The sequence below is a fragment of the Panthera tigris genome, chromosome C1 (genome assembly GCF_018350195.1).
Source record: "Panthera tigris isolate Pti1 chromosome C1, P.tigris_Pti1_mat1.1, whole genome shotgun sequence".
Lineage (NCBI taxonomy): Eukaryota > Metazoa > Chordata > Mammalia > Carnivora > Felidae > Panthera > Panthera tigris.
Window position 1 is genome coordinate 217,661,402 of NC_056667.1, and position 15,015 is coordinate 217,676,416.

The following is a 15,015-nucleotide window of genomic DNA, read 5'->3' on the forward strand; positions in this document are numbered from 1 at the left end:
CGCCTAAGCCACCCAGGCGCCCCACCCTGTTCCTTCTTTTAAACCCCAGACCTAAGCACAATGAGCCAAGACCCCAAGGCCCCCGAGGATCATCCTGGAGGCTCTGGGGAAATGGGCAGAAGCTAGTTTTCCTCTTTGCTCTGACTGCTAGGAAGCTCAGAGCCCACCCCGTTCCTAGCAACTGAGCAGGGCCATTGGTGTGCATTTTGGATTCTGTTGTGACTCTTTTCCTCATCATTTCCTCTTTCTTCCTCTGCACCCCTATGTCATCCAGAGTATCCATCTTGTCGGCTGGTGGTGCAGGGACGTCTGGGGCGGCAGGTGGGACCATCGCGAGGGACCCTGTGTCTGCCTCGGGCTTTCCTCCCCCACCAGTGGGGGTGTGACCGAGTCCAGTTCCAGGACAAGGGCGTTCAGGGTCTGTGAGCACTCCCTAGGTGGAAACCGTGGACCTCTTCCAGGTGCTTCCAAATGGCAACACCCGCCGTGTATAAAGAAGCCCCACCCTTTCCCCCAGGCGTGGGGCTCGTGGGAGCTGGATTCCTGGTTGCTCCTGTCTGGGCAGAGCTCCCGTGTGCGGCGGGAAGGCCCAGTGCTTCCCTTCTCCCCAAGCCTGCACACTAGCCCGTCTTCCGTGCATCGAGGGGAGCCCTACTCGTCTCTCAGCTGCTTAGGAACGGGGTCCTGCCGTGCACCCCGGGTTCCAGGGGAGGCAAGCCTCCATCACCACTGCGGTCGTGACGTGCTTGTTCCCAGAGCAAAAATCAGGCCACGGGCTGGACAAGAGAATCCGGCCCCGGGTCCTCGGCCCTTACACTTCCGCATCACCGGGTTCTGCTTCCTCTTTCCTGGTGGCCGGCAGGGAGCTCAGGCCGTCTGGGGTGTACACAAAAGTGCCCTGCAGTTTCAAAATCATGTGTCTCCGGGCTTTGCACCCCCCTGAGACGGCCGTGTGAAAGAACATCTCTGTCCCCGGCACGGCGGCCCGGGCCCTCCCTCCTGGCCGTGGGACCAGGCTGCAGCCTCAGCCACACGGCTGTGTTTTGGTCGCGGCACCTGGGACAAAAATACGCCGTATGCCATTGCGAAGCGTCGTTATGGAAAGCTTCACGGTATTTGCTTTTTGGCGTGTTGTTCGGAAGCTGGTTTGCTCTCATCCCTGGGCAAAGCTTTGTAAACGACCATGAATTTCTTGAGATCATCCCGAGACCCCTTGTCTGCAGGCGAGACGCGGTTCGAGCTCTGTTGCTGCAGACACGCCTCCAGTGTCGCACCCGTGGGGGGCGCTGTTGAGAGGAAATGTGTGCTGAACTTCAACTCCTCGGTACAAATCCATAATCCGTTGAAGCGAGGGAAACCCATACCTCTGGTTAACTGCCGCCCATAAAATCTTGAGTTATGTTTATGACCCACCCTCGTAATCATCCCAGGTAAATACAGCAAGTTTAACACAGAAGTGCAGCCACGGCAGTGAGAAACTTAACGATTTTCCTCCCTCGGTGGTCACACGGTGAGTCATATGACAACAAATTGAGTCAGGAGGAACTTTGCTGAATCGAGGCTTTACCCAGATAACATTAATCATGACACAGACCTGTTAACACTCTAAGACTTTCCCCAAACAGGAATTTACCGGCAGTTGTAAAAGGCAGCCAGAAAAGTCAGCCTATTGGCAAAATCATTCTCTGTCACATTCTGGAAGTTTCCCTCCGCCCATGTTGCTCGGCAGAACCCAGGCCCGACGGCAGAACCCAGGGCCTGGATCCCGGCCGGGATCGCCCTGCCCGCCTGGCCGCTGGCCGCAGCAAGGACGGGCCCCGGCCACCCCCCCCCCCCCCCCCCCCCCCCCCCCCCCCCCGCCGCCCAGAGCAGACCCCTCACCTGTCGGCGACCTGGCCAAGCCACCTGCACTGCAGGGTCCCGCCGAGAGCCAAGACGGGAAAAGCAACGGGCCGGGTCGGTTGACGGCGGCCGAGCCCCAGCGCCCCAACCCGCTGGCTGGGCCTTAACCGCCGGGGCCAAGCTCCCTAGGGGGACGGGGGCGGGGCAGCAGGGCAGCGGCCAGCGCCCCGATGCTGCTTCCTGTGCTTTCCACAGAAGAAAACAACATCACCTCCATCTCCATCTGTTTTCTTTTTCAGATAAAATCTATTTTAGGACCGAAGTATGCGTTCCACTCTACCATGCTCACCTCCCCCGACGTTTGGACGTGGCCTCCGCCGTGGGTGGCTGCAGCTGCGGCCGGTCTGTCCCTGCGGCTCTCTCAGAGCCGGGCCGGGGGTCAGACCCTGGGGGCTCCTCCCGCTCTGGCAGGCCCAGAGCAGCCTTGTAAATAAAAGTGTGCCAGCCCCACAGGCAGCCCGGGGCTGTCCCGGGCCCCACCCCCAGCTTCCCCCCCGGGCTCCGGGACCCCCTGCGTCCCAGGGCCTGGCCTCGCGAGTCCCCGGGCATGGGTTCTCCCCAGGGGAGCAGTGAGCACACCCCTGAGACTTGGGGCCACAGAGTGGGTGAGGGTCTCTGGTGAAACAGAATCTGTGCAGGGGCACCTGGGGGGGCTCAGTCAGTCAAGCAGCCGACTTCAGCTCAGGTCATGAGCTCACGGCTCGTGGGCTCGAGCCCCACGTCGGGCTCTGTGCTGGCAGCTCGGAGCCTGGACCTGCTTCGGATTCTGTGTCTCCTTCTCTCTCTGCCTCTCCCCTGCTCGTGCTCTGTCTCTCTCTCTCTGTCAAAAATAAACAAACATTAAAAAAAAATCTGTGTTACGTGAAATGACTTTGTAAGTAAGACCTTCTCAACAAGATAGATGGGTCCCTAGTCATTGCAATAAGGCCCCGTAGCCCTTCCGGACTGTGATCCTCAGCAAGAGGCAGGTCAAAGCCATGGCAGACGCACAGGCCGCGTTTGCCTCCAGCGCAGACAGCCGCACGTCCTGCGGCTGCTGCCGTGCGAGGTGCTGTCCGGTTCGCCTGCCACGCGGTCCCCCCAGCGCGAGCACCACCGGCGGGAGTGCTTCTCCACGTGCAGCCAGGGCCCGGGGCAGCGGCCCCCCACCCCCAGCCCGGGCACTGCCTACCATCCAGCTGCACTGACTTGCACGGCTTCAGGCAAATGTCACCTCGACCGTGGCGACAGGAAAGGAAAATACACAGCTAAATATATGCCGAAGGACAAAATTCCTCTGGCCGCTTTCAGCAGCGAGGACACACTCATCATTCGAGAGAGCACGTGAAGTGCCTTCCCGGGGGCCTGTGCCCGGAGGTCGTCCCCGACGGAACCGTGCGCCCCGGGGGGCGGGAGCAGGATGACGGGCCTCGGACGCCCCCTCCCCGCTGCCAGCGCCCCCGCCTTCCTATTCCTCCCCAGGATACACAGCTCCGCTTGGCCGAGCCTCGGAGGACTGGGATCTGATTCAAGGCAGTGTGCTTGGAAACACTGGCAGGACTTGCACGACACTGGGAAAAATGAGAAAAACAACAACAAAGGGTTTAGACAACAAAGAACAGAGAAAAAGAGGGAACTGGCCTGAGCTACCCTCTCGATGGAACCACCGGGACCCCCGGCCCCCTCTCTGCGTGGACGCTCGGGGGGGTGGGGACGCCGACACGGAAGGTCTCGGGGTTTTCAGGACGACCTCCACAAGGCTGATCAGAGACTGTCCCCACCTCCCCACTAGCTAAGGACACCAGCGGGGTCACAGGCGGGTTTCCAGGCCCCCGTGTGTACGAGGGGGGCCGGCCCAGCCCTCGGCCACCTCCGATCTGGTCAGCACCGATCTGGTCTCAGTTTCTGGTCCAAGCTGGCATTTCTCACTTTCTCAGGCTTGTGCGCGTGCACGGCTCCCTGGCGTGGCCGCCACACCGGGTGAGGTCCTGCCAGGCAGGTGGCCCTCAGCAGCCCTGGAAGGCCCGCTCCTGTGGGGTGGGGACGCGAGGAAGCCAGGCCACCACGCTCTTCCCTCCTCGACCCAGGAGAGTTCCATGTTCTAGGATGACACGATCAGAACTAGCTGTTTCTCCAAACAGGGGAAGGGCCAGCACAGGGCCGAACTCAGGCTGGCTCAGGGCACAGGCTGAGACATGGGGGTCCAGTGACGCCACCCTCGGGCTGCTTCTGACTTCCCGGCTCTGCTCCGTCGCTCCCTCTGTCCCTCTGCCCGGTGCTCCCCAAAGCCTCCCAGCTCCAACACAGCCTCATGATCTCTCAGCTCAGCTTTCCCAGTGGCTGACTCAGCCCTCAGTTTCCAGTTGCCAAATTCCCCATCCGGCACGTCACCGTGAGCCCGGCTATGGGGTCAGAGGGTCAGGGTCGCTGGCCAGCACGTCGGAAGGCTGTCCTCAGGACTCGGGGACCACCGTAGTCTGGAAGGGTTGTTCTGGGGTCCAGAGCCTGGAGATCCCGGATCCAGATCCATTCCCGGGATGGCGGCCGGCAGGCCCTCAGAAACAAGTAGCCCTTCCCTTCAGCCTGAGCCCCCTTTGCTCATACCTTCTATCTATCCCCAGGCTTCTCCGGGACACAGGAGTCCTCTTGCCAAATCGGAAACTTGCAGAGCCCCTGCCTTCCTCCATCCAACCACCCCTGCAAGCCATTCCTTCCTTCGGGAATCACAGACAAGTATCTGCTCTGTGCCACCAAGGTAAGACACTCTCACTGTCCTAAAGAAAGGGGCGCCTTTCTTTAGGCATCTCTGGGGCGCCTGGGTGGCTCCGTCGGTAGAGTGTCCGACTTCGGCTCAGGTCCTGATCTCACCGTTTGGGAGTTCAAGCCCCACGTCAGGCTCTGTGCTGACAGCTCAGAGCCTGGCGCCTGCCTCCATCCAGTTCTATGTCTCCCTCTCTCTCTCTCTCTGCCCCTCCCCCCTCATGCTCTGTCTTTCAAAAATAAACACTAAAAAAAAAGAAAAAAAAGAGAGTCACTTCTCAAAGAGAAATGGACTTCGCAGCTGGAGGTAAGCCTTGTGCAGAGTGTTGCATGAGCACGGCAGGTACAAGCCTCCAGTGGCACTGCGGTAACTGGTGCAGTGGCCACTAGCCACGGGTGGCTAGTGTGCCCGAGGTACGTGGCCTTTGATTCCATTCACTTTAATCAATTCGGATCGAATTTAAAAAGCTACTTGTGGCCAGAGACAAAGCAGGCCCCAGAGGACTCACTGAAAATGCCACAAAAAGGTCAGAATCAAGACATTTTTTAACACAGGATTTCAAGAACGTGAGCAGCTGTCGAGACACAGGAATGAAACTGACACCTGTTGCTGGGGAACGTCACGCATGTCAATGAGCTACCGATGCAAGTTATCGACTGTGTCCATTAGTGACCAGGTGTCACCTGCACCAAGAAGAAACAGCCGGTGAGAACGGACATGTGTGAGTGGGCATCTGCCCCGAACAGGCAATATGTCCCAGACAGCAAAGAACCGAGCCCCGAACAACCCTACGTAAGCAGCATACACCTAGGATTTGAAAACCTAAGTGCAAACGTTAAACACCGATGTTACGAGGGGGTGCAGGGTGACCCTCTCCCCAGAGGCTGCACAGAACACGCAGTGAGCTGGGAGCTGACATCTCAGCCCTGGCCACACTGTTAAAAGTGCGAATCACAAGGGATTTGGAATGGGGGGTGCCGGGGGTGCCGGGCAGAGACCCCACTTGGTCCAGGGAAGCGTGTCGTTAATGAATAAACAAACCCTTTGTTGATGTTTCCCGGAAGTCATTTTCCCCAAATAAAACGCCCTTACCGATAAGCTTCCCGAGGAGGCTCCACGGCATAGAGGTTCCCATCAAGGTGTGAGGCAGCTCCCACGTGTGCTGGACGATTTTTCCCCTTACGTAGAGGCTCCCAGGGGGTCAGCTCCACTGGGAAAGGTCAAAGAGCTCAGGGCCACACAGCAACCTGCAGCTTGGGTTTGGAATGTGAATCCCCTGGAGAATAAGGAAGGCTGTGGAGATGAGGTCTGTGCAGGCGCCTGGGTTTGGAAGCATCAGACCCTCTGCTGCAGTGTCCCGTGCTGCCTCCCCCAGCTCCCGGTGACCTGTGCCACCGAGAGCTGGCCTCGGAGATAGAGGGCAGGAGGTCCACCCTGGAACCTGAGGCGTGAGCCCCTCCAACGACTGTAAGCATCTCCTTCCTTGGGTGTAAATCTGCCTCTTGAAGCATCTGAGGGGACTGGTTTCCTGACTTGAACTACGATAGACTCCTCGGTGGCATGGAATTGCACATCCTCAGAGAAAAGGGCTTCCGATCTACTGTCTGAATTACTTAAGCAAGCACTCGGATCATGCCAGAGCCTAGAAAAACCGCACGGCGGTTTCACTTGGGTAAAACCTCACGGAGAAGTTCTCTTTTACAACACAGTTCATACTGAGGCAGTTTACGTACAGAGAAGTCACCCACGGTATGAGTACAATTCAATGATTTTCAGTAAACTTGCAGAGCTGTGCAACTGTCGCCACACTCCAATTACCAATTATTTTTCAAACATTTTCATCACCCCAAACCAAAAGGTTCCCTTGTGCCCATTTGCAGCCAATCCTTGCTCCCACACACGCAGCCCAAAGCAGCTATTGATATGCTTTCTGTCACCATAGATTTGCTGTTTCTGCACATTTTATATGAACAGAATCACACAGTATGAAATCTTCCACATGTGTCTTCTTTCGCCAAGCATGACGTTGTTGACATTCATCTGCGCTGTGGCATGTGGTGGTACCGTGTTTCCTTTACCCTGAATAGCACTCTGTTGTACGACTATTCCACACTGTTTGTCCGGGCACCAGTTAGCAAACATTTGGGTTGTTTCCAGTCTCTTATGAAAAACGCCACTTGGGCACTGTCCTACACGTTCTTGTGTGGCATGTGTTTTCATTTCTCTTGGGTACCATATTCGCCTGTTCAGGCTCCTGTGACAGCTTCCACAGAACCAGTGGCTTATAAACAACAGACACTTACCTCTCGCAGTTCTGGAGGCCAGAAGTCTTAGATCAGGGTGCCGGCAACCGTGGTGTCTGGTGAGGACCCGCTTCCTGGTTCACAGATGATGGTCTTCTCACCGTGGCCTCACGGGATAGAGGGGTGAGGAAGCAGACTGGGGTCCCTTTTGGAAGGGCACTTGCAGTAGCACTGATCCCCTTCTTGAGAGCTCTAGCTCACAGCCATCACCTTGGGAGTCTGGAGTTCAACGTATGAATGTGGGCAGGACGCAAACATTCAGACCATAGCAGGTATGGACCTAGGAGGGGAATTTCTGGATCCCACGGTGACAGACATCATTCTTCTTCATTCTGAAGAACCACCAAGTGTTTTCCAAAGCAGCTGCTCCACTTTGCATTCTCGCCAGCAACGAATGAGGGTCTCGATTTCTCCACATCCTCGTCGTCGCTTGTGGTTGTCTATCTCTTTGATGAGAGCCATGTTAGTGGATGCAATTTCTCACTGTGATTTTGATAGTGTTAACCTTAATGACTAATGATATCGAACACCTTTTCATGTACTTATGAGCCATTTTATACATCTTCTTTGGTGAAATAGCTGTTTATACCTTTTTTCCATTTTTAAATTGGATTGTCTTTGTATTGAGTTCTAAAGGCTCTTTAGGTATCCTGGATTCAAGTCCTTTGCAGGATACGTAACTTGCAGATAAATTTTCCCAGTCTTGTGGCTTGTCTTTTCATTTTCTTCATGGTGTCCTATGACAGGGAGTTTTTAATCTTGATGGACTTCAATGTATCATTTTCTTATTTTTATGGATCATGCTTTTGGGGCCATAACTAAGAACTCTTTGCCTGGGTCAAGCCCCCAAAGATTTTCTTCTGTGCTTTCTTCTCAGAGTTTTAAGTTAGGTCTATGATCCATTTTGAGTTAATTTTTGTGTATGATGTGAGGCCTAAGACGTACCGTTTGTTGAAAACGCTCTGTTCCCTATTGCATTTCCTTGTCACCGTTGTTGAAAATCAGTGATCATAAATGTAAGCATTTATTTATACACTCTTTTCATTCCATTGACCTCTATGTCTACCTTATGCCAACAGCCATGTGGTCATAATCATTGTAGCTTTAAAGAAGCAGTATAAATCCTTCTAAGTTTGTTCTTTTTCAGAATTATTTCACTTATTCTGAATCCTTTGCATTTTCAAATAAATTTTACAGTCAGTTTTCCAATTTCTAAAAAACAAAATCCTGCTGGGATCTTTACAAGATTTCATTGACTCTATAAATCAATTTAGGGAAAATTATGATCTTGAGGATATCGAGCCTTCCAATACATATACACGGAATGTTTTTCCAATTATGTAGATCTTCTTTAATTTCTCTCAGCAATATTTTAGAGTTTATGTAATAGTCTTTGCATTTCCTTTGTTGGATTTATTCCTAAGAACTTCTATTCTTTTTTGAGGCAATTGTGAATGGAATTGTTTTAGTTCTATTTTTGGATAGCTTGTTGCTAGTATATAGAAATGCAAATGGTTTTTGCATCTTGATCCAATAACCTTGCTTAACTCATTTATTAGATTTATCAGTTTATGTGTATTCATTAGGATTTTCTACTATGTCAGTTGGACTAATGACAATAATAGTTTTACTTGTTGCTTTCCAATCTAGATGCTTTTAACTTTTCTAGCCTTATTTCATTAGAGTAGAGAATGGATATTCTTGCCCTTTTCCTAATCCTTTGTGGAAAGCGTTGTCTGTCACCATTAAGTATGATCTTAGTTGTAGGATTTTTAGTGCCCTTTATAGGAATAATAAGCATCCGTTCTATTCCTAATTTTCTGGGATATTTTTTATCATGAATGGGTATTGTATCTTTTCATGTGCTTTTTACGTGTATGTTGGGATGGCCATGTGGTTTTTTTTCCCTTTATGCTAGTAATGTGATGTGTTACTGCCTTGGAAAGGCTCACTGTTTTCCTTTACACACTCACACAGAACACTTTTGTGACAAGATGTGTGGGTTTTCCCCACATCAAACAATTCTGTGACACCAGCTGGGTGTTCTACAGTTCAACTCAATTCTGACACTGATGAGTCAACACAGACCCCACAGAGGAAGGACTCAGTCCCACAAGACAGACCCCTCCCCTTCAGATGCCTGTTACCTGTGCTCCTGACTGGCTCCCTTCTCAGGTTGATAATTGGCTAGAAGAGCTTACAGAACTCGGAGAAATACATTTACTGGTTCACTATAAAAGGACATGAGAGGCGCCCAGAGGTTCAGTGGGTTCAGCATCCGACTGTTGCTTTCGGCTCAGGTGATCATCTCACGGTTTGTGGGATCGAGCCCCACACTGGTCTCGGCACCGACAGTGCGGAGCCTGCTTGGGATTCTCTCTCTCTCCCTCTCCCTCTCTGCCCCTCCCCCACTTGCACTCTCTGTCTCAAAATAAATCTTTTTTAAAGAAGGATATAATAAAGGATCCCGATGGAAGAGAGGCATAAGGCGAGGCGTGGGGGAAGGAGTGTGGGCTTTCAGGGCCTCTACGGGCCACCTTTCCAGGATCTTCATGTGCTCAACTTGGAAGCCCTACAGACGCCACCCTTTCAGGATTTTTATGGAGGGTTCATCACATACAACGTCTGTAAATAATGGGCTGTTAACTGAATCCGGAGTCTCCTCCCCTCTCCAGGGAACAGGCATGGGGCAGACGTCCACTCATATGGCTTGATTTTTCTGGTCACTGGCTCCATCCAGGGCCCCTCCACCAAGAGCTGACTCATTAGGAAAAAAAGATGCTCCTGTCACCTAGAAAATTCCAAGGGATTTAAGAGCTTTTGGCAGACATTCCCTATTACTCAAGAAAGTATGAGCTTTTTAGAAGCTCTGTGTCAGGAACCAGGGTCAAAGATCAAGTAGTAGCAGAAACTCAGAGCAAAGACCAATGTACATATTTCTTACCGCTTCACAATTATGCTAATCGACTTTCAAGTGTGAAACCAACTTTGCATACCTGGGATAAACCCCACTTGGTCATGGTTTATAATCTTTTTTATATGTTACTGGATTGAGTTTGTTGATATTAAAGGTCTTGCAGTTTATGTTCATGAATATTGGTCTGAAGTTTTCTTGTGATTGTCTTTGCTTGGCTTTTGTGCAAGAGTAATACTCATAAAATAAGCATTTTGCCTCTTCCTTCATTTCCTGAAAGTGTTTATGAGGAATTTTTGGTTAAATATTTAATAAGATTCACCAGTGAAACCACCTGACCAGAAAACCAAACAACCAGGCTTTTTTTTTTGTGGGAAGATCTGTAATTACTTTCTTTTTTTTTTTTTTTTTTTTTACTTTTTTACTTTGTATAGGCTTGTTCACTATGAATAAATTTTAACTTTTTTGGTAATTTATTTAATGGTATGATATTTGTGGTGTGAGTGGCTTCTTTTGAAAAATCACAAATATACAATAAATTAAATAAATAAATAAATAAATAAATAAATAAATAAATAAAATTAGCACTCCTTCACATCAACCAGAATCTTTAACTGTCAATATTTATCTATATATATTTGTTTTTAATAAAAACCAGGAGAGAAAATCACCTCAGCAATATACCAAATACATCAACACATGAAAATGAGAATACAAAATAATGTTGAATCAAATAGACTGAACAGAAAATTGTACTTACACACTGATGGGAGTCATTCAAAATATGTGTGTAACAGGTACACCAAACAGTTCTAAGTAGTGTTACCAGGGGGGGAGAATCCAGGAAAGTCTTCAGAGGCTGTGTGGAGCACTGTAATAATTTAAGATGTCAGGAACCCTAAGGAAGAGGCAGCCGTTTTCCTGCCGGGCTGGATGGCTGAATGCACTCACAGTCAAGAGAATCAACAGCCAATAGAAGCAGACCCTTGGATAATCTAGAATCAATGGCAGAACTTAGACAAGGACTTTAGTATAACTATATTAAGTAAAATCGAGGAAAATATGGACAAAATTTATGAAAATATGGAGAAATTTAAGAGAAGGGGAACAGGTATCTTCCGAAACCACACTAAACTCGGAGGCAGAGAGCGGTGACAAGAGTAAGGGAAGCGACTGAGGAATCTGACACCCCTTGCCTGGCTCATGCAGCTGGGTCTGTGGAACTCTACCCCAGTGCTCCTGACGTCCTTCCTTCTGACTGGCAGCAAGGAGGGGGTGTGTGCCTGATCTCAGGTCCAACAAGCTGACTCCCAGGATCCTGAAAGTGGCATTCGCTGCCCACCCGTACTGATGCCAACAGGGCTGACTCTTCACCACCCGTGGCGATTATATTCACGCCCTGCCCTGGGCAGACTCTTCCCGCGTAGATTTGTGCCCTTCTCTTTCCCCTCCTTTGTGAGTTACCCCACCTCCACTTGGTAGCAAGACCAACCTGCAGTGATCATAGCCTCACCACCATGCCCTGGAAAACTACACCCCCACGTTCCCTTGCACCTGCCCTTTGGCTGGAATCCAGGTTAAGTCCTACTTGCAAGGACTCGGGTGAGACGTGGAAGACAGAAGTGAGCGGCTGTGACCGCTGCAGGCAAGGTTAGCAAGCGTGCACATCCTGGGGACCCGAGTCTGCCTCTCAGTGTCTGCACGCCCGCTTAGTGGGTGAAAGGCAAACTTGGCCAAGGTGGCCGCGTTAGCAACAATGGGTTCCTGGCCTCGGTCTTGGCTTCTGGAGGGACATCTAAATCAACAGTGCAAGTTGGGCCCTGACGTTCACCCCTGTGACCCTCAGGGAGTTTTAAATTCTATTGCCTGTATTAACTCCCTTTCTGCTCTTAATGCCTGAAGTGACTGCTCTGAACCGGTGGTTGACACGCTCCCCCTTGTCTGACACTCACTTCTCTTTCGTATCAGTGGAGGAACTGAGCCTCCTGGATGCAGTCATCTGGGAGGGAGGGTGGGAGATACAGTCCTTTAACGGGGTGCCTATGGCCCCGAATACAGTAGTAGCTGCAAAATGGAACCTGATCCCCAAAGATCCTGGCAGGCTGGAACAGACATCCGCAACTACACAGTTGAAATGTCCCAGGCGAGGGTCACACCCTGCTTGTCGTAGCCAAGCCCCAGCAGAGCAGTGGTGGGTGACTGGGTTTTCCTCCACCGACTGCGGGCGGACCTGGGCAGGCAAGCAGCCCCTTGGGGGCTCAGTCTCCTCAGGGTTAAAAGGAGGGGCGCATTGGCGTCCTGGGGCTGTCACAACAAAGTACCGTAAACCTGGGCCTTCAACCCGCAGACGGTTATTCTCTCCCCATCCTGAAGGCCAGAAGTCCCACATCAAGGCTGGCAGGGCTGCGGTCCCTCCAAGGGCTCTAGGGGAGGGTCCTGCCCACCTCTTGCAGCTTCTGGGGGCTGCATGCGACCCTCAGCTCATGACTCCGGTCTCTGTCCCCACGTGGCTTTCTCTTCTCTCTGCTGTGTGCCTCCCCTGGTGTCTCGTGTAAGGACACCTTCACTGGATTCAGGGTCCACCCAGCCAACCCAGCACAATCGCACCTCCACACCCTTAACTTCATTACACCAACAAAGACCCCTTCTCCACACAACTTCACAATCAGTTTCCGGGGAGGAGGGACGGGACGTGTCTTCTTCTTTTTGGCCACCACTTAACTCACCACAAGGGGTTCAGACAACAGGACCTGTGGTGAAAGCGTGTTGACACCACCCGCGGGTCCCCCACCTCTCTCTTTTCCTGTCGCCTCCAAGTCCCTCGCTCTCATCTCCGGGGACCTCATCCCCCGCTGACCTCACCCAGTGCTGGGCTGTAACAGCTTACTGAGCTCCTCTCAAGCCCGAGAATCGAGCATCTGGGTGTCTGTCACTGTCCCCAACTGGAAACCCAACAGAATCGGCAAACTCAGCTCATTCCAAGCGGGGCTCTCCCCTTGCGCTCACCTCGCAATGCCCGCCCCCCTGCCCCGCTCGGCAGCCCACTTCCCTCTCCTACCTGCCCCACACTGAAGTCACTGGGAAGCTTGCCCCACAGCGTTCTAGATGCATCCAGCATCTGACTGTTACCGGAGTCAGGTTCTCGGACCAACGACAACAGAAACGAGGCGCAGGCCGAGCTTTGCTGGGGCTCCAGCTCGAGCTGAAGGGGACACGGCACCCACGGAAGGCTTACGCCGGGCTGTTGCACAGAGGCCCTGCTTGTGCACAGAACGTTCCCCCAGGGTCCCGTAGGCCCAGTGTGCTCAACGGAGTAGAAAAACACTCCCCTTGATGGGTGGATGTCGTCAGGGAAGCCAGGCGGCTCCCTGGTGGCTTCTGGAGCCTCTGTCCCCTTCTGCATCAACAGGGTCGGCCTGCGCTGCGGTCTCAGGGTCCAGCTCGTACGCGGTGCCGCGTCCCGGACCTGCTGAGAGAAGCGAGTTAGCACTAACGGCCACCGACAGGAGGGGCCCCAGGTGCACACTGCTTTCACCTGGGGCTCGTTCCCGTTTCCCCGAGTGTCTCATGACCGTGAATCACGGCCTCTCCGCGCACCTGCCCCGCGGCAGCCCCCGCTCCGGTCCCCTGACCGCACCCTCCTCCTACAGGCACCGGCCTCGCCTTTGCCACACGGCTCTCCCCACAGAAAACACGAGTTTTGCTGTACTTCTTCTCTACCCAGCCACGTGGGGGACCTGGGGACAGGCCGTGGGACAGGCCTCCCGCCATTCAGGGGAGAGGTCAGGCCAGTGCTGCGGCACGCAAGACAAGTTACCTTTCCGTTCTGCTGTGTGTCTGCCTTCCCATCCCCGCCGGAATGCCAGCCCTGCACCGACATCTGTCCCGTCCACCCACAAGTAGCCGGCTTACGCTGGAGAGAGGACGGCGGAGACCAGCCCCATGCTGTGGGGCCTCAGGGCCCAGGGCTCAATTTTCGGTCCAGCCCGACACAGAGCTCCCGGGGTCCTCGCCGCCTGGAAACGAGGGGCTTCACCCTGGGGCGGGGGGCACCGCTGGGGGTCCTCCAGCTGAGCCGGGGACAGGAGAGCTCCCCCAAGGGTGGTAAGGAGACTGTTTTCAGTTTCTCTGTGCGCCAGGGTGTCGGGGAATGACTCCAGGTGTCTGTCGGTGAGAGCTGTGCCTCGGCCACCCTGTCACCTCCAGGGCCGAGGCCTCTGGGCAGCTGATGTGCCTGCAGTTCTGGGCAGCACCACCAGGTGGCGCTAGGGCCGCACAGGCCTCCGCAGCAGAACCTTGCTGGGTGGGGGGCTCCCAGCAGGCCCCCACTTCCCCACTGCCCCCCAGGCACTGCAGCCTCCTCTCCCCTGGGCGCCTCTGGCGGATGAAGTCTCCCCAAACCTCAGGAAGCCTGGGGAGTTGAGCGTGTCCACGCTGTGCCTTTGCTGCCCTCTTGCCCCTGGTGAGGGAGGTGAGGGTCCCACACCACCCCCCGCGGAGGAGCCTGGACATCCCCACATACTGGGCCCTGGCTGCAACCCGTGCAAATCCATCAGGGAAAGTTAACAATGTGTGAAAAGTGTCTTTCACAGTTGGCCAAAGGGACTGGACATACTGAATTACAGGAAAGCTGCCTGAGATCGACGACATTAACCTCCAAGTCCCCAAGGCCTGGAAAGCAGCCTTGTTCCCCGAGCCAGCGTTTCTGGGGGGTCAGGAGGAATTGGACGTTAGCAGGCCCAGCCCAGGAGGGAGTGGAGGCAGGGTCCTGGTCACCTCGACACAGACGTGCTGGGGTACATCCCACACTTGGTGTCCCAGCCCCTCTGCCAGGTGGCCTGGAACCTGCAGGAAAGGGGGGCTGGCAGGTGTCTCCCTGCCCCGACAGCCCCCAATGCACAGGTTTACAGCATCCTCAATGGGGCGCCTGGTGGCAGTCATACATTCCTGTCACTGGCGTCTCTTGGTGGGACAGACTGGATAGACTGGCCACCCACACGTCCTTACAGACTCTGCAAGCGGCCGGGTCCTGGCACTCAGCCTGGCATCTGGCCGGCTGCAGGAGAGCGGGTTTTCCCATCAAGACCCACAGCAAGACCTGACGGTGCCCACCGGCAGGGACTGGGGCGCACCCTGGCCGAGGCCGGGGTCCTGGA

General features: G+C 53.5%; 1 long non-coding RNA gene across 1 annotated transcript; it reads right to left on the reverse strand.

Annotated features, from left to right (window-relative positions):
* Positions 1 to 10,466: 10,466 nt before the first annotated feature.
* LOC122241084 lies at positions 10,467 to 13,436 on the reverse strand. Its single transcript, XR_006221048.1, has 2 exons — positions 12,918 to 13,436; positions 10,467 to 12,609 (listed from the first exon to the last, which is right to left on the reverse strand). It is a non-coding gene; the product is annotated as an uncharacterized LOC122241084 (long non-coding RNA).
* Between the last annotated feature and the right edge of the window lie 1,579 nt (positions 13,437 to 15,015).